A 12,668-nucleotide genomic window follows, 5' to 3' on the forward strand; every position below is an offset into this window, starting at 1 on the left:
AAGATATATAGGAGAGATATGCAGGGGAGAAATGGAAGGTGAATATGAACCTATTTTATTGTATGTATATATGAAATTATCAAATAATTGCACAATTATGTTATATATTAAACCATATAATAATCATATATATATATATATTATTTTTTAAACACAATAATAACTATCAGTGCAAAAGTAATTCTTTTTTACAAGTTATATGGTCAACACATTGTCTTTTCCTTTCACTGAATATAATTTGCTTCCTTGTTCTTTTAAGTATTTAAAAATGACTATATAATATAATCACAATAGCTATTCTATTTGCACTGATTTTCAACAGTATCACAAATATGGAATCTGTAAATTCTAAACCCCTGCTTCATCTTATAATTAAAAGACATTTGGAAGTGGAGGACTTACCAGTGGCCCTGCTTTGTATGAAAATTGTTGCTAGGTATCCATGGAATCAATGTGAAACCCAATTAAAAATTGAGTGTGAAGGGACCGTCTCCCCATTTTGACAGCCATAACACCTGAACAGTTGCTTGCTTGACCTTGTCTTGGTCACTAGGAGGTCAGATGCCTGCCTCATGGCAAGGAACCAATCAGAAGTTAGCTGGTGGTGCCATGCTTTACGGCTCTGGGTGTGCTTTACGGACAAGTGCACAGCAATGATGCAGAGCATAGCAAACACCCTGGGAGGGCCTATGGGCCATAAAACCAGTTGGCCAATCAACACAAGGCAAACCCTCCAAGCCTGGAGGCACACCAATCCTGAGCCTGTGTGTACCCCTAGACACTCCCCTTACACTGCCCTATAAGATCTCTATGCAGTGGCTTCTAAGAGTCTTTCCTAGCCATCCGCCATGGTGGATGGATGAAAGGCCTGAGCTAACATGGAGTTACCTGGTTAAACAACTGCAATAAAACCTCTTGCTGTTTGCATCAAGCTTTCACCTCCACCTGGTGATTAGGGTCACCGCAGTCCTGGGCCAAGATCCTGGGGGCCTGAGCCTCCGGGGGTCATTCATTATGTGCCAATGTACGTACAGGTATTTATTCATAGGTGTGTGAAATGCATATAGAGTTTGATATAGGATGTATTCCTTAATTGATCTCCACTTTAGTAAGTTTTTGACACAGGATTTCACACTGCACTTATAATGGAATGATTCAATTAGATATTCTGCCCAGCAAGACCTAGATATTTGACTGATATATGAGCCATCTGCCAGTAACTCAACATTAAACTCATTTTAAATTTCAGTGTGAAAAAAATCAAAATTAAAACTATCCATTAAGTAGCTCATAGTTTGGAGGGCAAAGTCATGATATGGCATGGCATGCAATGTTCTCTTTATATGCTGAAACTGAGACATTCATTTCTATTCTGGAAATAGAAATATTTAATATTCTCAGAAAAATATTTAAAAGTATATTTTCCCATTCACTGGCCAAATTCACATCTTTGCTATGGTGGCCCTGAGATGTCCGATTTTAGGTAGTAGACATGTTCTTTGCCTTTGATGCTTCCATCTTCAAGCAATCAATAAGTGTAATTTAATGAACTCTGAATTCTCTTGTTAATAGATAAAAGGAAGATTCAGTCTTTTGATACTTATTATATGTATTTTGAGGTTATAACTTGTTATAACATTTCCTGTTTCCCCTCAAAACACTTTCACTTCATGGAAATATTCTAAACTTTTGAAGAATTGGTATAATTTCCATTCTTTACAGTCAACAGTTCCATATAATCTAATCTGTAACACAAATTAATAAAAGACCCATAGACAGATATTGGGGTTCAAGTTGACTATCAGGGAAGCAAAGCAGCCAAGTTACCAGAGAGCTCTTACCTCTAACAGGGCTGGGACTTTCCAATTCTCAATGTGGCTGGGGAATGAGTGCAGGATCTGAGAGTTTGCTCCTGTCTTATATACCTCCCTAATGCTGGGATTAAAGGTGTGTGATCCGATATCTGAGACCATCTTTGTGTGAGCTTTTTCTCTTTAGGACCAGGTCAATCTTTTGTAGTTCTGGGAGTCCTTGGGCTGACAGAGATCCATGTACCTATTAATCCTGAGACCTCTGATTAAAGGTGTGTACCAACACCTCCTAGTTTTGGCTGCTGTGATTAAAGGTGTGTGCTTGGCTTCTATGGCTTTGGGTGACTTTCATTTCTGAATCCTCAGGCAAGCTTTAATAAATCATAAATCATGTATCTCCATACTAATGTAATCATAAGTGAAGTCTATCATATCCACTGCTTCATGTGTTAGGATTCAAAACTCTGGTAAGACACTCTAGCTCTGGCTTACCACTGTACCCTGACACCTCTGGTTGGATGGCTCATGCTCTGTGAGTTTCCAGAACTCTATTGGACTTCCTGAATCCTTTGGCACTGTGTCACTGAAAGTTCCTACTTAGAGTCATATATCATCTTCTAGCAGTCACAGTTAACATTTATCAACAAGTGTTTTCATGGAAGGAAAATTCCATTGTACCCTCTTTCATTTGTTTGAAGAAGGTATATCTTATCTAAATCCTCACTGTCCTAAGTAGAGGCAAAAAATGGAACCTTGCTTTGGCTGAGAAGAACTAAGTACAGTTTCTCCTATCTCCCCTCCTTCCAACCCCCTTACCCTCTTCTCCCCAAGATCCCCTCTTCCTCTGTTTCCCTTCATAACAGAGCAGAACTAACAGGGATATCAACTGGACAGGATATAACAAAATACAATACGAGTAGGCACAAACCTTCATATCAAAGCTAAGAAAGGCAACATGCTGATTTAATCAGTTCAAGTGTCAAAGGGAAGGTCAATCTTTTTATATAATGCTGACCTTCCCTATACATTTTGTATGGGGTCCTTTTAGTTTCTAGCACATCCAAATAAGGAACTACCTATCTCCAACTGTGATTAATTGCATATTAACAAATGATGCAAGTTACTTTTTATGGTTTTCTCTATTGATTTTTGTTTCAGTAGCAAAATATCTAGACCAGGTAACTTGTAAAGAGCAGAAGTTTTCTTAGTTTACAATTCTGGTAGCAGAGAGGTTCAAGAGCTGACACCAGTGACTTTTATGGACCCAGTAAAGACCTTTTGTTGCATTCTAATACTATGAAGGGCTTCAGAATCCCAGACAGAGTAAGTAGCCTACTTCTTTTATGTTTCCAATCATGATCCTCATCTTAGGCCCCACACTTATGACATTATCTATCCAGTGGGCCTAACTACTAAATGGCATTACTACAGGCTTAAAGTTTTTTTTTTCTCAACATAGGAATTTGAAGGCCCATTTAAACCATAGGTCTATGACTTTTGTTAAACATGAACAAAACTGGGTATTGTTTGCCTGAAAGGAAGAAAATTCTGACTTAGTTTTAAAGAGGCAACAGAATGGCACAGAACAAGTCAGAATTCCAATTTGATATCATTCTCAATGCTTTCTATAATTTATTTGGAAAGAGGAAAGTTTTCTGTGGTTATATTGTGTGTAATCACAAAGACAACATATACAATAAGTAGCTCAATCTAAGGAAGAATTGTTGTCATGACAACTGGCAAAACAGGAATTGGCTGTCTTATTGGCAAGAGAATAAATACCCCATACCACAGAATTTTGATAGGCTATCTCCAGAACTTGTATGAAGAATCCTTCCTTCTCTAATGTTTAAAAACAAGTAATGAGGTATCATTGCCAAGAATATCCATTCTCAGTGATCATGGCATTCAGCTAAGAAAAAAGTGCAGGAAAACAGTTAATGAAAAATGATTATACACACACAGTAAGACCAAGACCAAGCAGTTGGTATCCTCATTGGTATCCAATATTGTTTTTTTATTGCTTTAAAGCAATATTGCTTTACTGCTTGTCAGGACACAGTCTTCAGGAGACTCAGGAATCTCTACAATCAGAGCTATTCATTTTGTGGGGGAATTAAGAGCTTGTTTGTTCTTGCTCTTTGTGCCTTTAGGAGTGATGTTAGTATGTCCTTTTTTTCTCTCTCTGACCAAGTGGCACTTGAGTAAGAGAGGGCAAAGTGCAACAAGAATGGCAGTAGTGCTAGGGACATATGCCTTTTCTTCATGCTGACTAGACTGGGGAGTCATTCCTAGGAGGTTGCTGAAGGATATCCTCCCACCCTCAAACTGGAAATTTGCTGCATTTTTTCACTACCTGGTCCTTCATTTCCTCAGCACTCAACTGTTGAGAATTTTTGAAAGTCTACTTCAAGTTTAAATATGAATGCAATGTTATTAAAAATGATCCAAATATCTATTTGCAGTAAGTTCATAAACATTCTGATACATTCTTAGAATATAATCCCAAAAAAGTTAGAGTAAGTATTAAATTTACTGACAGGGGAACCATTTGTATGGGTTTGAAAAGCATTCATTCATTAATGAAAAATCAAGAACAAATGATGAAATGGTTTAATACTTTGGATAACTTCTGGTACAGTGTGACCAGAAGGTATAGATGGACATTCATGTGGAGATTCATTGGCAAGATTCTGGTAGAACTTTTGGTGATGACTAAATATCCAATTATTTTTGTTATCATTTTCTTAATTTAAGTGTAGTTATTTATAATTTATGAATGTTGTTGCTCCAGCTAGTGCAGGACTTCAGCAGAGCTAATTTTAAATAGAATATGTTAATTGATAAGGTATATAATGACTTTATGTCTTTTGGTATAAATGGATACAATATAAACAGAATGCACTGCCTTATATTCAATCTATACTTACACACTGATTTACAAGCAGATTTTATAAAATTCATGACCTTGACTAATTAACAAAATGTTGTTTATGAACAACAATTCTTCTTTCATGTTCATTATCCTTGTATAAAATTTCCATTGCATCAATTAAACACTTAATGGAAACTAGGAATATGTAATTGACCCTGAATGATCTATAAGTGAACAGAAAATATTCTTCAGTGGTCAATGAAAGGAATTAACTAGAAATATAAAACTTAATGTCACTTGTTACGATAAATCTTTCCGCCAAAGCCTCCTGAGCCCTACCACTACGTGGGCAGTCTCTGCCAGCTGCCCAAGTTCTGCCCCTCCACCCCCCCCCCCCCCCCACGTGGATAGACAAAATAATACAGACACATATTAGGTACAGAGCTGCTTGGCCAATGACTAGGATTTCTCATCTGTTAGCTCAGTCTTAGTTATCACAAATCTATATATTTTATAAGACTTATCTTATAGAAGATGCCTTTTGCTGGTGCCCTCTCTTGCCAGTGGCTCACTTTGCGCCGCTGGAGGTGTCAAGGAGAAAAGGGAACCTTCCTGTTTCTACTTTCTTAAATATGAGTCTTCTTGCTATGTCACTTCCTGCCTCGAACACCACTTCTCTACTACATTTCCCAGAATCCTCTTTGACTCCTAGTCTTGTCTAACTTGCTGTCTCATTGGCCAAACAGTATTTTATTCAATAATCAATAAGATGAACATACACAGTACATTCCCCATCAGTCACTCTAAAATTCTAAATTGAAATATGTCTTTATGAGTATTTTAGAATATTCTGAGTACTTGTCATCATTGAAGACCATTTAAAATAAGGAGTTATTATTCTTAGCTAAATACAAATGTTTCTTCCATGCTGTAACTGGGAGACTTTTGTATTCTCTTTCAGATTTCAGTAACATATCTACTAGTTATAAGAACACAATTTCCAGTAATAAAAGCGAATTATAAACATTGAGAAGAATGTTACCTGTTCAATTTATAGGAATGTTATATTTTTTAATCAGAGCTTCACTTAGATCTTTCTTTTTTCATGGTTAAAGTATGAAGGAATTGTTAGGAATTGACCTTGGTAATTAGGTTCTAAAGATAAAAAGTTTCACTGGTGACAGGATGACAGCATTGAATGATTAACAAAAGAAAAGCAAAGTTTCTATTAACTTGCCTTACTTTAAATTTTCTCATTCATAAACATGTCGGTTTACCACTAAAGAAGAATTATTGCTGAGGAAAGTAGAAGCTCTGTGTCATTTCCTTGTTAACCTGAGAACAGATAACAATATATCCTGAGAGTAGGGAAGATTTGTAAATGTAAAAGTCAGAGAAGAGGGAAATGATGGGGATACTAAAAAAAGGAAAAACACAGCATTGTGTTTCAAAATGTAAACAAACACAGGGAATGATAAAGTTGTGTATTATTTTAACTTAATACTACTATTTAGCAAATGTCTAAAACTTGTTATGATTTTGAAAATCAGTACATTAATTTTGCAGCTGAACAGATATCTCAGATAGTAATGAACTTGCAGACCAAGCATTAAAACCGATTTTGCATCCACAGTACTTTTATAGAATCCCAGGTGTAGTAGAAGTCATGTGTAATCTCAATACTGGAGAGAAGGAAACCTGAGAACATTTGAGACTTGCTGGCCATTTGGTTTAGTCAGAAATGGTGACCTCCAGGTTCTTTGAAAGAAAATGCATTAACAAGTAAGAGGAAGAGTGACCAAAGAGGATAGCTGACAGCAAGCTGTGATCTCCTCATGCGCATAAGCACTACAAACATACAAATACATATGCTATACAAATATGTCTACATGAACATATACTATACAGATTTAGAAACATAGTTGAAATATTATTAATTATGAAAACCATAAATAATCATGAAAATGAAAACACAATTTTCCCTTGAGGATAAGACATCTTTAATACATCAAATCAAAATTTAGGTAACTGTAGCCAGGCCAATCTCCTATAAAGGCATCTGAAGTCTCACTTATAAGTGCCAAGGAATAAGAGTGACCACAACTGTGACAACCAATTTTCTGATCCACGGACCCAATAGGAGCTTTTTCTGCTGAAGTGAGAAGCTGCTTCAAGGTTTCTTTCTAACCTACCTTTCTCCTTAAACAACATTGTCATAAATTAACCAGAGCCCTAATGGTTGACTAATAATCATGAGTAGGCAATTTTTGTAAACTAGCTAATAACAGAATTTGTCTGTAACTTTCCAGGAATCAGTCTTTTATAAGATATTTCAGTCTCTAATAAGATATTTTAGTCTCTGAACTTCCTATTATCATTTAAGAATATTTTTTTTGCTCAAACTTGAGAACTCCAGGATATGTTAAATCTATTCTATAGTTGGAAGAATGAGTACATGGTCCTTTGTACAATTTGCTGTTTTTACACATAAGAAGAAAAGCACAGAATCTGTAGACAAGAACGCCTTATTTGAGCACTAACTGGCCTTAATAGACCTATTTTATTGCATAAATAAGGCATGTAAGAATGACTTATAAGAACAGTGGTAAGTCAAAGGGATATCTAACTTCAATGGGGAAAACCTGAAAAATATTTTGTGTATTAAGATTAGGGTTATTAGCATAATATATGAAGGTCTATGAAGAAGAATTGTCTGCATCAAAATGGGAAAAATACTGAAGCATGCAAAGAAAAAAATCTATTCCAGTTTCTCTTATGCTAAGACTATCCAATAGAGAATTTTACAGCAATGCTTAGGACACTAGTGAAGAATCTAACCCCTTCCTGATCCAAGCTCCTTGCACCCATGTTAATATTTGAGAAGTAAAGAGCTTGGGGAGTATGTGAAAATTCAGTATAATCCTGTGCCTTTTTTTTGATGTTTCCTCCTGCTCATACTTCCTCTTTTATTGAATGATTAAATCAAATAAACTGACGACAGCAATTACTAGTGAGGAGGTAGACCAGTAAGGGTTCTCATTCCTTGCTGATGAGATAGGATGGCCACTTTTTAACAACATTTGTCAGTTTTTTAAAAATGCTAAACAGAGCTTGTACATGCAATCTAATCATTATATTCCTTGTTCCTTACTCAACTGACTGAAAAATTCTGTTTGTTAACATGCTGGAACAGACATGATTATATGTCTTCATTAATAATTATCAAAACCTAGAACAACAAATTTACCATTTGTATGATCCATAGATGCAATCAATTATTATACTATTTTAAAAGGCCTAAGCTAACAAGCCATGTGAAGACATTGATAAATCATAAAGGCTGGTGATTAATTTTAAAAAGCTGCCATGAATAAGAAGGAATTTATATACATATATTTATATGTCATACTGAAAAGAAAGCTATAGAAAATGTAAACACAGCAATGGCTAATGCATTTAATGTAAAGAAAGGTTATAAAAAGGGCAAAAGTAGAATTTGAGGGTAGTGAATATATTTTGTGTGATGTTATATACATGCCACTGTTAATATATATCCTTGGAACTTGAGAGCTCATAGTACATACTATTGTATGAAATTAATTTTCAAAGTGTAATAGGTCATGGCAGTATGTAGGACAATATCATTTCCAACAAAATAATATAATTTTATGACAAATATAAGAATCAACTCCACTACTGATGGTTTGGGAATAGAAATGAAAGTAGGCCGACCTAAGTGAATTTTGAAAATGGTGGGAGTTTAAAGACTGAAAGCAGAGGGAAGTTTCCATAATACTGTCCTGCCTTTGGTAAGGTTGTTTCATATGTGAAACAGTTGACCAGTTTTGCAACTGTGCCTGTATATATGTAGATAAATTGGCAGAGGGATATGAAAAACACATCTGTCAGTATTGAATAAGTAACTTTAAGAACTCCAAGCAGAGCAGTCAACTGGTTGAAGTCATAGAAGCTTCAATGGGAGATACCACCATGACTTCATGTTTTCCTTTCTGTAAATACAGATAATTATACAGAGAAATATGTTATCTGTGTATATGGACATGGGTTATTATACATATATTTCCTTGCTCTAAATAGTGGGTCATATTTGGAGACAATACTATCATAGCATCACTGAAATAATAACATGACTGGATCTTTATTCTTAATTCCATGCTACAAAAAATGGAAATTGAATTACATATAGAAATGCTTGGATTGAAGACTAGGGAGACAAACATACAAGGAAAACCTGGAGTTCCTTAGAAATGCAGAAATCAGGCAACGTCAAAAAATTAAAATTTGTTGAATGTGGTGATGTAAACACACAGGAGTCTAGTTAGGAGGACTATGAGTTTGAAGGAAGTCTACATAGAGAATTCTAGATCAGATTTAACATTGCATTAAACTCCCCTATCAAAAAGAACAGTGAGCAATTTAATTAAAATAAAACCCATATCCATAATTGTGAGAAGCTAACAGTATCCCCACTAAGATCAGAAATAAGATAAGATGGCTTCTTTTTTTTTTAAACCAGGAAATCCTAACACAAAGAAATAAGAAGTGGAAACAAAAGGTACAGTGATTAGATAGGAAAAAAAAGTTTTTACATGTTATTATTTTTTACTAGAAAACCCCAAATGACTGATTATTTAGCAGAAACATAAACAATTCTAGTAAAGTTTGGAGAATACAGAGGGAATAGAGTCAAATATGTTACTGTGAGCTGACAATGAATTAATAGAATTTGAGATTTAAGACTATATATTGTGGACATCAGAATGCTCAAAAATGAAAACTAGAGTGATTATCTAACAAAAATATAGAAAAAAGAGATAAAAACATAAAATTCCACTGAAGATCAATTTAAAAGCCCAGCTAAATAGATATTTCATACCCACGAAAACAAATACAAAAAGGCTACAAAATATATGAATGGAGATATATGACATTCTGATCAAAGTAAATCTATGTCATAAATGAAAAAATGTCAATGGTTGGCAAGTGTTAGGTTTGGAAGAGATGACTGAGTAGAGCACAGTGGACTTTGAGAGCAGAACATTTTCTCTGAATGGTTCTGTGGTGAGAGATTAACATTACTGCACATATGCATAAGCCAATGGAATGTGCAATACCAAGACGGGAATCCTCTTGAGATGCTATCACCATTGTTTAATCCACTGACAACTATAACACCACATCCATGTGGAGTAATAATGTTTGGGAAGGCTATATAAATGAGGAACAAAGTATTCCAAAAATATTTTTATACCTTCCTTTCATTCACTACTCAGAAACAATAAAGACTTAAAGCAAGGCATACAAGCCACACTGGGAGATATTAAAAGGGCACTGATGCCAAATAAAAGACCCTCCAAGAGAAAATACATAGAATAAATATCTATTCATTCTTGATACTACATGCATAAAATATACAGCCATGTGTCCCTGTCTGTTATGAATAAATTGCAGACTAAACATAAACAGTAAAGAATAAATCAGTCTCCCAGGGAGTATAATTTTCAATAACTTGTGAAATAATTCACTTCAAAGCTGGCAGGATATATTTTTACTTCTTAAGTTTAGCTTGTTGGGCGTTTTTCAAAATATAAGAATATGGGAAATGAAAAAAAATAATATCACCAAGTGATCAAATACATCCTAACTGAATTCCAATCATCCAGGTTGTGTGTTGGGACTGATTTCAGGGTAAGGTGATAATGTGGTCCTTTGATATGGAAGGGGTGTGAAATTTTATTTGTCTGGTCTTTCTCTACAAAACTCCTAGACCCATAGGTCAAATCATAAGAGAAACAGCAGACAAATTCTCATTAAAGAACATTTCATGAATATCAGATTGGCAGTGCTTAAATTCAACGATGTCATCAAAACAAGGCCAGACTGGCAAACTGTCCATCAGGAATATCCTGAGGAAACCTTTAAGTATATCTTGCATAGTATTCTGGATGAAAAGCATGCCAAGCAAAAACAACCGTATGTTGGAATCATTTAATAATAATATATCATTGATGTATCATTAAATGCCACCAGTGCATAGTAGTAATCTTTTTTGTTGTTGTTTGTTTGTTTTTCGAGGCAGGGTTTCTCTGTGGCTTTGGAGACTGTCCTGGAACCAGCTCTTGTAGACCAGGCTGTTCTCGAACTCACAGAGATCCACCTGCCTCTGCCTCCCGAGTGCTGGAATTAAAGGCGTGCTCCAGGAGCATAGTAGTAATCTAAGATGTGAATGAAGAGGCCCCCCATCAGATAGATATCTTGGAACTTCATTTTCTTTGTACTTTTCCTGAACAACCAAGTCTGTTGTAAAATAAACATTTCTAAAAATATCAGTTGATTAGTTCTCAAAGTTAACTACTAAAGTTTGTGTAAGGAGATTTGAAGATATAAAGATTTGGGAATTAATTTGAGGTTTAAAAAGTTAAATATTTTTGGTTATGTAACAGTTGGACTGAAAGAGATTCTGTTGCATAATTAACGTAAGTATGTACAAGTTGGAAAATTCTGTTTGTAGTTCAATAAATTGTTATCTTGCTAGTGGCATATTCTGTTCTTTATTGTACCCCAGCATCACTGAAGTAAGAATCTTATTATCTTTTGCCAATTATTCAGCCTGGTAGGAAACACACAGTATAAAACATTAGTGTGATGAGGATTTGTTTAGCACTTTGGAAGTCAGCTTGGTAAAATTAGTATTTTACTGCACTACTTTGAAAAAATGTCATTTAGCTTTCACTATTATTATCATTGCAAACATACCTTATTTGATTTTGTTGACTTAGTGTATTTGTGGTTTTTAGTGTCTTAAAGAGGATGAGAGACAGATTTTGAGGGGCCTGCCAATTGAGATAGAGAAATACACAAAAGCCAGGTAGCAAAATCTCTATTGTGAACCATGCTATTATGATTTAAAATGTGAAAAGAAACTGTGCTATAGATGTCAAACCTTTCAGATACTATTCACTTGGTGCACTTATGTTTGCATTCTATCTCAAATTTAGTTCACCATTAACTTTCAAATGCATAACATACATGCATGTATAGTATATGTGTAATTGAGTTTGATCTTCCTGTCTGCAATACTGGCTTGGACACTTTGTGGTCATAATTCATTTTTATACAAATGTTTGAGATACTGTATTTTTCAGTTTAGGAAGGAGGAATGCTAGTGAGTCCCCCAACCGCCCTGATCTCACTCTCACACCTAGAAGTTCAGGGCTCATGAAGGATTTATAATAAACTACATTTATGAGGCTTCCTGCTTCATTTAGTGGTAAGAAAAAGAAATGTTCTTCAGCCTATGAATAATATGTGCTCTTTTTATATAAAATTTAGTGCATCATTAAATTTGAAATACAAATTTATATATCTATTCCCCTACATATAAATATAAACACTCACACATATTATCTGTGTAATTGTTAGTGACCTTCAGTTTATTTTCTATATTATTGGTTTGGACCCAACAACAAGAAACCTTAATAGTAGAAAACATAACCTAATTATGTGCATATACACTGGAATTCCACAAATGTATGAGACCAAAAGAAGTCTCAAGTATTTAAAGCTAAGGTATCACCCAAGTTGGAGAAAGTAATAGATCTGTGTGACTTCTAGTGGTTGGAATGAGGAGATGAACTTCAGTAAGGGAATGGGCAGGAAAGGCAATGTTAAGTTTGCTTTGCTACATACATACCAATTAGACAATAAGATTGCCTAAACAGTAGCTCAGCTACTGAATAGACAGGTTTGCTAAAGAAATTCCCTTTATAGATGTAAATATGCTTTACAAAAAAAGTGTCATACCTTTGATAGTGGAGAAAAAAAATCTTGAGGTGGCATCTTTGGCCATATTGCAGTGTGGTACATCATAAAACCCACCAAAGACAACAACATTTTATTATATGTAGCATTTGTAAGACTTCTTGCTGTGTATCAAGGTGTATCAAGGTTTTTAGAAGACT

This window comes from Cricetulus griseus (assembly GCF_003668045.3).
Source record: "Cricetulus griseus strain 17A/GY chromosome 1 unlocalized genomic scaffold, alternate assembly CriGri-PICRH-1.0 chr1_1, whole genome shotgun sequence".
In the NCBI taxonomy this organism is placed as follows: Eukaryota; Metazoa; Chordata; class Mammalia; order Rodentia; family Cricetidae; genus Cricetulus; species Cricetulus griseus.